This window comes from Galeopterus variegatus, unplaced genomic scaffold, assembly GCF_000696425.1.
Source record: "Galeopterus variegatus unplaced genomic scaffold, G_variegatus-3.0.2 Scaffold2401, whole genome shotgun sequence".
Classification (NCBI taxonomy): Eukaryota; Metazoa; Chordata; class Mammalia; order Dermoptera; family Cynocephalidae; genus Galeopterus; species Galeopterus variegatus.
The window spans coordinates 253263-265980 of NW_007728512.1; positions in this window are offsets into that span (position 1 = coordinate 253263).

Consider the following 12718-nt stretch of genomic DNA (forward strand, 5'->3'; position numbering starts at 1 on the left):
GAGAAAAAGAATTAGAAGTCAAGAGACCCAAGTTTTAGCCATATCAATTTTATTAGTAAATTGACCTTAAGCAATTCACTTAACCTCTCCTCATCTCTTCAATGGAGAATAAATTCTTTGCTTCCAACCTCTCTGGGCTGATGTTTGAATGAGATAATGGAAATGCCTCTCTCTGAAAGAAAAACATATTCTAAAAGGCTATATGAACACCAGGCCTGAATATTATTTTTCCATCATGTTGCAAACATACCCAGAACTGATACCTGCTCACAGGCCTACTTACCATTGTTGCTTTCCAAGTATGACCTTGCCTTCAAGTACCTCTCTGTTTTTCAAATTATGTATTTGTACAGATGCATGTTTCCATTTTTCCAGGCTGATCTCATTTGTTCATTTCCTGCCCATATTTCTAATCTCTCTAGGTTGCTCTGTACTCTGTCTCTTCCCTACCGGTGTTTATAACACCATCCTATTTGCCCTCATCTGCAGATATAATTACCATAACAGGCTTATGGCCCCTTTCCAAGCCATTAATAACAATGCAAAATGAAATGCATCTGAAGCTGATCTCTGCAGCCTCCTCCTGGAGCTTGCAGCATGCCATTTCTATTCTTGTTGGGTTTTCCAGCCAGTTTTGAGGTCATTTCTCATGGTTCAGAGAACTTCCTAACCAAACCCGAGACTTTTTCTTTTGTCTTTTTTTCTTTTTTAATCATATGGGAACCAGACCTTGTTTCTCCTGCTTATAATAAAATAAATAAAGCAAAGTAAAATAAAATCAGTTGTAGCATGCCAACACATGAAGCAAGTCACTTAATCCCTGAGAATAAATTAGTGGGTTCCTATCCAAAGAGTGCCTCTCACATCAATGTGAGAGTGCTCATTGCTATTCTGTCTCTGTGTTGATCCAAAATTCAGGAAGACCCAAGTTTTCCAAATGGAATTCCAAACCCCCAAACCCTTGTGTTTCTTTCTGGTGGAGACCTGCAGCCAAGTCCCACCATAAACCTGAGGAATAAAATAATTTTTGAGACTCACTACAAAGGAAACAATTTTTCTTTGTTGTTTTTCTCAATAGATTGGCTGACATTACAGTCCTTTCTTTGCTCCCATTACAACACTTGGCAGTTTCTAAAGAGAAAGGAGTTAAAAGAAGAAAGAAAAACAACACAAAGACTAATATTTGGGTGAATAAACTTGAGAAAGGGTTTGGATGACTTCCTATTGCAAACATATTTTTTTTTCTTTTTAGTTTGGAAATAGTTTTTTGTTTTTTTGTTTTGCTTTTGTTTTTTAATTGAACTTGACATGGAGTACTTTGTCCTTTTCTAATCTCTAGAATGTATTTCTTCACTTCTTCCTGAGCACTTCTGGCAATGGACTTTCCCAACACTGAATTTGCCTATTGCAGTTAAATTGTGATTCAGCTTCTGAACAGCTAGAAATTCAGGCTGAATAAAACCTTGGGTCCCTTTCTGAACTACTATAGGGATCTCCAAACTTCTTTTTAAAATAGATTTTAAATGCAATAACCTTATAAATGCTCAATTTTAGTTCCTGAATAAAGAAGAAAAGCTGCAAGTGTCTTAATACCCTAAATTAATTGCAGTGTTTGAAGAAAAGTTTCATTTTACCAATTCCTTTCATCTGTGAAAGAGAAAAAACATGAACTTTGGACACAGAAAGAGCTGGTTTTCTATCCTGGCTGCATTAAATACTTGCTTTGTGAAACTAGGAGATTTTTCTTAACCTTCTTGAGTTTGTTTCCCCTCTTCTGTAAGATGCGGACAAATACTACTCCAAATGTGCAAGACAGTGGCCAGTAAGTACAGTGCCTGGTGCATAGTAGGGGATCAATAAATTCACCTGCTTCTTTTATCCTCACACACATAATGGCAAAATCTGTCATCTTTTATTAATACGCATGGCTCACTTTCTCATAACACTATTACCGGGCAATTATGAACTGCTAAGAGGGAAATGTCTTTTCATGAATTTAATAATAATGATGATACTATACAGACAGCACTCTAAGTGCTTTTATATGCATTATTTCGTTTAATACTCACAAAGGGAGGTATTTTTACTACTCCCATTTACAGAAAAGGATTTGGAAGTTGACAACAGTTAAAAGCTAGTTTGTGGATGATTCAAGATTTGAATTCAAGCAATCTGGTGCCAGAACCTCACCCTTGTTATCTACTCTATTCTATCTTCTACTCAACAGTGTTTGTGATGAATTGGAGGTAATTATTATCCGGGGTTTACATACTGTAATGTATATAAAACGGTGTACACAAAGCCTGCCACATGGTAAATTCTTAATAAGTTAGAAATTCAATGAAGGAATGAGACTTTTTATAGTACAATTAGATTCTCTCTTATAATACCTTTTTATCACATCTTTATTAAGATCTAACACATACCATAAAATTTGCCCATTTGAAGTGTCCAATATAATGATTTTTTAAGCATATTCACAGAGTCGTACAGCCATCACCACAATTTAAGTGTAGACATTTCATCATCCTTTATGTTTTTAAATCTGGGTTTTCATAGATTAGTTTTTTTACAGGAGAAAATATGTATGAAAAATGACACTTCTCTTATACATTTCTAGTTGAAGTGTAAAATGGCACAGCCACTCCAGAAAATAATTTGGCAGTTTCCCATAAGTCTAAACATGCACTAACCACACAACCTAGTAGTTGCACTTTGGGGCATTTATCCTAGAAAAATAAAAACTTGTGTTCCCACAAAAACCTGTACAGGAATGTACCTAGCAGGTCTATAAGTAATAGCTAAAAACTGGAAAAAGCCCAAATGTCCTTTAACAGGTGAATCAATAAACATCCACACAAAGCAATACTACTCAGCAATAAGAAATAACATATTATCTATACATGAACAACTTGGATACATCTTAAGGGCATTTTGCTTAATTAACAAAAACAACTCCAAAAAGTTACATACTATATGATTCCATTTATACAGTACCCTCAAAATGACAAGACTAGAGTGATGGAAAACATATTAGTGGTTGCCAAGGAGCAGGGGTAGGGAAAGTGTGACAATTAAGATGCAGCGTTAGGGAGTTTCTTGGGTGTAACGGAGTCATTCTGTATTTTGGTTGTAGTGGTTGTTATACAAATCTATACATGGGATAAAATTGCATAAAACTAACTATACACACACAAACCCAAACTCACATACAGCCACACCCACAAAAATTGGTAAAATCTGAGTAAGCCCCCTCCATCTAGTTAACAGTGTGTAGGAATGTTCATTTCCTTGTGTTAATATTGTCCCGCTGTTATATAAGATAAGACCATTGGTAAAAGCTGAGTGAAGTGTTCAAGGCACTCTAGGCACTATTTTGCAATTCCCTATGAGTCTCTAATTATTTTGAAATAAAAAGCTAAAATAATGGCATTTCAAAAGCAAACCTAAGACAAGTTTTGAAGAAGATATCCAGTCCTGAAAGCTGGCATGTATATGATTTTTGGGACGTACTTAGGATGGACACAATTTGATCATTGCTAATGAACTGATATAAAGATCAAAATCCCAAAACAAATGGCTCAAAATGGAAAATTGTTCAAGAGAATAAAAGAACACCTTGAAAGAACAGATAAAAGCAGAGCCTCAAAGCTAGTGTATAAACACAAACTAAATTACAGAGCAAATAAATTTTGCACCTAGGAAAGGTGAAAAGATAAAGTAATTAGAAACTGTAGACATAATTCCACATAAAGGATTGTCTTAACATGTTATCATGAGGAAGATGACTCAAACTCCTGAAAACATTCTTAAAGGTATTAGAAGGGAAAATTATACTGAAAAACATCTGAAGTTAATTTATTTGGAATAAGAGCATGACCACAAAATAGGAGCAAAGAACACACTCTCAAAAATGAATCTATGATTATTATACTGCTTCTACAGATAATAACAGTGATAATAAGGACAAGAAGTAAAATTAAGTGCTATGAGCCCAGGAACTTTTCTAAATGTTTCACATGTATCAACTTATTTAATTCTCCTAACAACCTGCTGAGGTTGATTCTATTATGACCATTTTTACAAATAGGAAAACGGGACACCATGACTGTACATTACTTGATCAAGCTCACACAGCAAGTTAGTGGTAGAACTATAGCTGGAATTGATACAGATACAAATGGTCATAAACCCTATTTTAAATTAAAAATTTTAAAAAAAGATTGAATTAATCTATAATTTGAGAGTGGAAAATTAAGCCTTAATACTAACCAGTTCCTTGATCACATACTTAAAAACAAACTAATTTTATTTAAGTTAACATAAAATTTCAGTTATCCAGGGTTCAGAGGACAAGTTTTTATGACTATAAAATAATTGATGTTCATAATGTTGAGTAGAGCACATGGTAGACTAGATAATCTAGCCCTTCAAACAAAATAATATTAATGCATAGGCAGGGGCAAAAACACGGGAACTGAAAATGGAAGTAAGCAGGAGAGATGACACTTTGGCTGTTTTATGGGGATTTGCCCACCTTAGTAACTAAGGTTTTGGATTTTAATGAGAGGATAGGAGATGAGGCCCTGTGGTCCACACTAAAGTGGGAAGGACTGCAACAGAGACTTCCATATAAATTTTGGTCTCTCAGTGAAAAAAATAAACTAGTAAAATCCTCTCATGAAAATAGGGTGATGGTATGGAGTTTATTTGCCTTGGCCCACATTCTTGGTAAGGTATTGCTGGGGGAGTCTTCTCAGAATTTTTAACAATGACAAGACTGGCATACAGGTTTGGATTTTATTTTAAAACACCAGGAACTCCTAACATGAAATACTAACATTAAAAATGGCCTTGAAAAAGATATTGCTGGGATATCTGGCAAAAAGCAAAACCACTAGAAAAAAACATGCTGGACCCTGGACTTTTCTAGAAAGAAAGAGACACCCTGTACCCAGGTTCATTAGATTCTTTCAGAAAAAGCACTACCAAAAATGAACTCACAATTAAAAGTTACAAAACACATTTAAAAAAGTAACCTGAGCAAGATTTAACAGATACAATGAGTACATTAGGTCCCCTGAAAACTTCATAATATAAAACAATCACATAGATAAAATAAAATCTATATGTTTAAATTTATGAAATTCTCAGTACAAACAATACGTAGGAAAAGAACAAGACACTATCAAAACAGAAAATGCAGATTTAAAAAAGGAGAAGGGAATATGTTGTCTGGAAGTGAAAAAAAATAGTTAGCCAGTGAAATTAAACACTGAATGGAGGGTTTAACAACAGATCATATACATCTGAGGAGGGAATTTGTGACCTGAAATCTAAATATGATAAAATAACCCTGATTGTGGCAAAAAAATGAAAAGAAATGGAAAACACAAAGGAGATGTTAAGAAACCTGGACATCAGAGAGAGAATCCACCGTGAAGTTAATAGGAATTCCAGATAGGAAAGGAGAGGGGATGAGAAGAGGCCACATTCACAGAGATCATTCATGGACATGACATTTCCAGAATTGTTGAAAGATGTGAGTTCTCAGATTCAGAAAGTACCTGAATTCAGAAAGTATGTTGAATTCAGAGAAAGAAAAATAAAAACATTTAAATCTTTACTAAAATTGCATAACTGTAAAGACAAAGAAAAGATGTTAAAGGCAAGCAGAGAGAAAAGATTACCTACAAAGGAATAATGATTCTGAAATTATATCAGATTTTCAGAGACCCCTGACATCTTTAAAGAAATATCAAACATCAGCCAACAGAAGGTTAGTGTTTAGCATATTTTCTTTTTTTTAATTCTCAGTAATCCGTGAAAGTCACATGTGGAAGTGATGATAAGCTTCCCTTTGTGTGTAATTTACAATGTTTCAAAATTTCTTCCACATGATGAGTTTAGTCTTGAGAAAGTGATCTCTGGCTCTAGAGTCAGATGGCAGCTATTCTGACTGACTCCTCCTGCTAGAAGCTTTATGACCTTGAGCAAGTTATTTAAACTTCGTTTCATTTTCTTTATCTACAAAATGGTAGCACTACTAGATTATAATGTTTTGTGTTTTAAGTGAAGTGATACATGTAAAATGCTTCAAGTGCCTTGGAATACAGGAAACACTCAATAAATGCCAGCTATTCTTGTCATTATTACCATAGTTCGTTTGGTCTCCACAATAGCACTGTAGTAAGAGTTATTATTTGTTTCCATTTTCCAAGGATACAATATCAAGGAAGTTGCATTATTTGATAGTTAACAGTTTCTCCAGAATCACAATTAGGCCTGTTAGAACCAGGACCAAAATTCGTGTCTCTTGTGTCCTAACATTTTGAGCTCTTTTTAATTATTGCTCTTATAAAAATATCTTTCAATAAAGGATATATCCCGGGCTACCCACCGTGTAAGATAACATATCTCTCGATCTCTCAGAGCTTTAAATATTCCCTTTGTATTCATTAGTCTGTTAAAATGAATTCATAGATCTTCTTAATACACACTCCGACTTTTTAATTTTTACTGCATCTCCGGCCTGTACACATCAATGTCAGTTAGGACCTGCACTCAGTTGTGCATAACTGTATCTGTAAGGGTGGATGGAAAATATAGTTCTTCAAGCTGGGCACATTGCCTCCCTCAACAAAATCAGAGGTGCCTTACTAAGAAAGGAGGAGACAATTATTGGTTAGACAAAAGCCATAACATCTAAGAGGAGTGGTCTGAAAGGCAGATGGCACTTTTGGAAAGGAAGCAGCCAAAAGAACCCAAGAAACCTCGCAGGGTTTGTGGCCCTGCATACGCTGTGTAAGACCTTGAGGAATTTGACCCTGGCTGACCTCTCTGGCTTTGACTTTTGTTCAACTCATGCCCTCACTAACTATAGGGTTTCAGGTTCCCGAGCATGCCGTGCTTTCTCTTTTATAAATCCTCTGCCTGGATCCTCCACCCCATCCCCCATCACACATCTCCATCACCGTACCATACACGCATATTTTGCCAGCCTATCTCAAATGTGCTTTGAGGCCATGGGGAGCCTTCTCTGTCCCCCAAGTCCTGACTGGGTTCTTCATCGGTCCCTGAGCCCCTTGGGCCCTTTGTGCACATCCTGTTATAAGGCCACCACACTGCACTGTACGTGCATCTGGGAACATGGCCAGCCTCCGTCCCCCTCATCCCCCAAACTGTTAGCACCTTGAACGCAGGGACTTTATTCCATTTTCACCAGGTCAGGTTTGTATTTTGCTCATTTTTCTTTACCAATTATTTGCACAGTATTTGGCATCTAATAGGTGAATAATAAGCATTTGTGGACTCTGAATTAAGTTCTACTCTGAGTATATCAGGAGTTCATAAGAGGAAAACAATAGTGTAGACAGGCAGTAACAATGGCCATCATTTATAGAGGGTGTACAAAATGTGGGGCATGCTGGGTTTAGGTCATTCTGGGTTTAGGGCATTACAGGGATTATCTTCTTTTATTTCTTCCAACAACCAATAGTATACATATTACCTGGTCATTCTACAGATAAGGAAAGTGAAGCTCAGAGATCTTATTTGCCCAAGGTCCTACAGCTAATAAACCATTGAGCAGGGATTGGACCCCGGTTGTATCCACTCCACAATATAAGTCTAATTACAAGGCTGTGTTGCTGAAAGTCAAGTCTCGCCCCCTTTGGCTGTCTGCTCTGAGAGTGTGCTGCAGCTAGACGCTCCAGAGCACAGAACAGCTGTTTGGTAGTGCAAATCTTGTTAACTCAGGGAAGGATATTTTATCTTGTCTGAAGAGAGAGTGCAAAGAGAGAAGTGAAAGGCAAGAAGGGCTTTATTTTGGGAAAGAGAGGAAGCAGGATGAAGAACGAAATAAACTGAGAATCCCACATCAGAGCAACCACAGATCCGATCGAAGACAGGCATTGCATCTATCAACACCATTCTGACAACCGGCTAATTAAACATCTCTGGGGAGAAGGTTCCCACCTTGACTTGTGAGTCAAGTACTGAGTCCTGAAGCCTGTTCTCCACATGGAGCTTAGTAAGGCCAGCTTCCCAGATGGCCTGATAATTTCTGAAGCAAGCATAACACCCAGTCCCACTGGAAATCAGGCAAAGGCAGAAGATTATACAGAAAGCAAGTTTAGCATCATAAGAATAATAAGGGCTTACATTTATCAGGCACTTGCAACCAGTTTCAAGCAACTGAGTGGTTATTTCACTTAATCTTGCAAAAGAATTTAATGAGATAAATATTATCCCCATTTTACAGGTACGGGACCAAGGAATAGTGATTGTATCTGTTATTTTCCTCCTGTTTCTCGCCTCCAAGCCCATCCTTCTTTATTTCATATGCCCTCATTTCTTTTCATCTCAGACTCTACAAACATGATCCAGCTAGCTTACTGTTAGGTTCTGCAAACAGAAGGCAGGAAACAAAAAACAGAAAAGGCCAAAGAAAGGGAAACGGAATCTCTTTCCTGTTTCTTTGTTCCCGCAAGCATCACTCTTGTATCTGTGTTTGTCTCCACCTCCAGCTGCCTTTGACACTGTCCCTCTCAGCTTTGCCCCACCCTCTCAGGAGTAACAGCAGCAGCCAGGTGAAGACCCCTCCAATCCTGCAGGGCAGCACCAGTTCTTTGTTCACTTGGCCTTAGGTGATTACTACTTCCTCTTGTTATTATCTCTGGATTAACTGCTATGTTCCTTTTTAATCTTTCACCTCCCAACACGTATATGTAATCAATTCTCTCTATGAAATTCCCTCTGTCTGAAGTACCTAGTAAGGTGTTTACTTTTATGACTGAACCTGGACTGATACAGAGATGTTAAATATCTCATTCCATGTCACACAGCTATTAAGCAGCATGCCCCATTACCAAACCTAAGTTTTCCACAGAAGTTTAAATGGGCAACTTCATCTGCTGTGGGGAGCTAGGACCACAATCAATACACCTTTGTTAAAATGAACCAATTTCTTAGTTTGGCAAGAAAACCTGTTTGGCAAGTTACTGAACCTTGTTGAAAATTAAATTGCTTTGTTTTCTATGAAACATGGTTACCAGAACTACCTACTTCATAGGGTTATTGTGATAATTTAATTAATATTGTATAACATAATATAAATAGTATGTCAAGAACTGTGTAGGGTCTGAGATTTTATACTACTTACAATCTAACAAGTTAGCCTGTCACTATTTCATGGATGCCGGCAGAAGATAGGTGACTCCTGGGTCAGAGACAAATGACTTTATTGCTCATGACGAAAGCATTAGACAAAGTTTCATGCTGGTTTTGTTGGTTACTCATGCCTCCCAAGTCTCACAGGGACTACGCAGGGGCCCATGGAAGGTGCCCACACACAGTGAGTTGTGTTACCAGAGAACACTGAGCTTGGGGGATTCACCATTTTTGTAATAAGCTGTAGCAAAACTACTCTTTGTCTGGGGGAAACATTACCTCATCTCTCAAGATTGCTCACTGAAAGCATAACCATGAGAAACAATCCAGATAAAGAGAAGTCAGGGACTCAAATTCTTGGTATGACCAGTGAGAACATGTGAGGATACTCAAAGCCCATGGTGAATTGCCTCTCCCTACACAACTTACCTAGGACTTAGTAATTACACATTAACTGGTAGCCATCACTATCAATCTCATAAAACCCATCATGATAGAATACTTTCCCCAGTTTATAAATGAGGGAACTGGCTTGTGGAAGTGAAATGACTTGCTCAATGGGAATAATCCTTCAGGGAATGGTGGTTGTGGGTTCAAAAATCAGAAATCATGACCCCAAATCCCATGCCCATTCTTCTCCATCAAGATGCCTATTTGCAAGGATAGATGGCACATACCCATCGCTCAGACTGGCTATAGACTTTGTGGAGTTCAGTGCCCATATTTCTAGAACTCTTGAACTGTAGAACCAGAAGGGACCTAAATATAATCTATTCTACTGGGTTCTAAACTGTGTTCACCAGAAACCTCGTTTTCCACTGAGCTTCCCCAAAGGCTACCAATGGGTGCGGGAGGGGCACATGGAGAGAAGGTTGGAGATGGCCTCAATACAAGCAACTCAACTTTTATTGGGGTTATGCATACAATTACTTCTGATTTTTTTTTTTAAAGATGAAGTTCTCCTGAAAAATCTCATATTGAGCTCAACTAAAATTTTGTTTTAAAAATGTCTGAGAAATTAAGGCTCAAAAGGTGAAGGGATTTGTCCAAATTTACACAGTAAGAGAACCACGTCTCATCTTGTTCTCCTGGCTTTCAGACAGATGTTCTTCCACAGGGCTGAGGGTGGCTTCAGATAAGTGCAAGAGCTGTTTTATAATAAGAAGGATTTCTGAAAGCAAACTGTATAAAACCACTCACAAAAAGCCTTTCACTTTGAATTGCCTGGCCAAACATGACAATGACCTCCTGCCAGTTAATGCAACACTGTCTGAAGTCAAAAAAGCTTGGTTTGACTCCCTGACACACTGTATAAGGAGCTGGTTGATATGCATTCATTCGCTATTTCATTCAAATATTTATTGAGGGTCTGCATATGCGCAGGCACTGTGCTAACTCCCAGGGACACAACTGTGGAAAAGATGGATTTTGAGTAAGTTACTCAGACTTTCTCATTTATTCAAAAATATGTATTGAATGTCTACTACGAATCAACCTGTGTTAGGTGCTAAGGGCATTACTCTCAAAGGGATCCCATGCTAGTAGGAAAGAGGTTAGCACATGTTTATAACACAGAATGATAAGTATCAAATAGAGGTGCATTCAGGAGCACACAGGGACATCTCACCCAGCTTCGAGGGCCCAGAGAAGGGTCCTGGAAACACTAAAGATGAAGCTGAGATCCAAAGGACAAAGAGTGAGAAAAGCCTAGTTACCTCATCTGTAAAATCAGGATAATATCTTCCCCTCAGGGAAACTGTGATGGTCCAATGAGATACGCATGTGAAGAGGCCAGCCTGGCACCCAGGGGTGGGCATTACACGATGCTCTCTGTCCCTATCTTCATACACACAGTTGACAAGGACTCTATGTCTGTCTGTCTGTGCCTGATAACTTGTAAAATCAGCAGACCACATAGGAAGAAATTTTTGTCTCTGGCCTCATTAGCACCAGGGTCCCAGCAAGTAACCAAGTCCAGACACTCGCCTTGGAAAGGAGCCTGTACTGCTGGCTACTTCCTTTGGGAATTTCACCCTGAGGCAAAGACTGCACCAAACACAATTTTTCCTCTAAAGTGGTTTCCTCCCCCATCACCCTCCCCCCACCAAGTGATTTATGTCTCATCCAGGGCCTTTCCCCTTCATAGCCCATCTGGCCTTCCTGCCCCAGCCTGCAGGGAGGGTGTAATCTTGTGTTTGCTGCTTTACAGATGGTTTCTATGGAAATGATGACAATATTAAGCTATTGTGGAGCCACATCACTGCTGATTGAATGAGGAGACAGGACTCGAAAGGGGAAATTTGGAATTAAATATCAACCTAGGTCCTTAGAGACAATGACTAGTTTTCATGAAGTTGTTCCTATCAACAGAACAAACAATAACAAACTAATATTGTTCTTGTACTAACAATATGAAAAAGAGTTATTTCTCAAATCCCTTGTGGAGACTACACAGTACAGATGGAATTGGGGCCCAAACAAGTGCTCACTGGCAATATTCAGAAATGAGAGCAAAGTAAAATTTTGGACAGAGGTTAGAGAATGGAGGCGTATAACTTAAATAACAGAATGCTTCAAATTTCAACTGTGTCACGCAGGACCAGGCTACAACTGCATAGGATTTGGTGTAGTTTATTAACTTCTCTCTCAAATCACCATAAGAACTTTGCAAGGCATTGTGAAATAGAAATGCTTATTTAGGTAAAAGGAGTGGTCAGCATCCATTGTTCCCAAATGTGGAAATGGTAAAAGAAGTAACCACAACACCATACCTCCATTTAGAATTTCTTGCCAGCATTGTTCCTTACTTTTGCTGTGGCCCATGTTCTTTATATTTTTATATTTTTCTCTGGTCCATCTCTTTTTCTAGTTAGCTATGTTTTGAGGTTGATTTGAGCATAATTCTCTTTGTAAGAGAAAATGTACTGTTTTTACTCAACAAAAGCAATACAAGGCATTGCAGAAAATGTGGAAACTATAGCTGAAGGAACAGAAGAAACACAAGTTACCCATTATCCCTCTGCTCAGAAATATACCACTGCTAAGGTTTTGTTAAATTTCCTCTTAGATTTATTTTTGATTATGGCTAAGGGTGTGGGTTTGGGCATTTGTACAAAAATCTGGCTTTGCAAGCTGCTTTAGCTGATACAGGTTATTTAACCTTTTTAATCTCAGGTTTCCTACCAAAGGAGCTAATGATGCCTTCCTTCCGAGGACTGAGGGTCTAAATAAACCAAGACCACTTTCTCACAGCATTATTCTTCCACTGCATTAACTTCAATGGCTCAACAGCATTCTGTCATATGGATATGCCATAAATTATTTACAATATCCTGTTACTGAATTTTTCAGTTGTTTTATATATTTGCTATTAAAAGACATAGGGTGACTTATTTATTTATTTATTTATTATTTATTATTTCTTTTTACATTCTAAGATGCTGCAAAGCAATTGGGGGAGGGGGAGAGGGTTAGGGGGAGGGTTATAGGGTGGGAGGAAAAGGAAGGAGGGAGGGCATGGTTGAGGCCCGTGGCACCCCCTCATTCT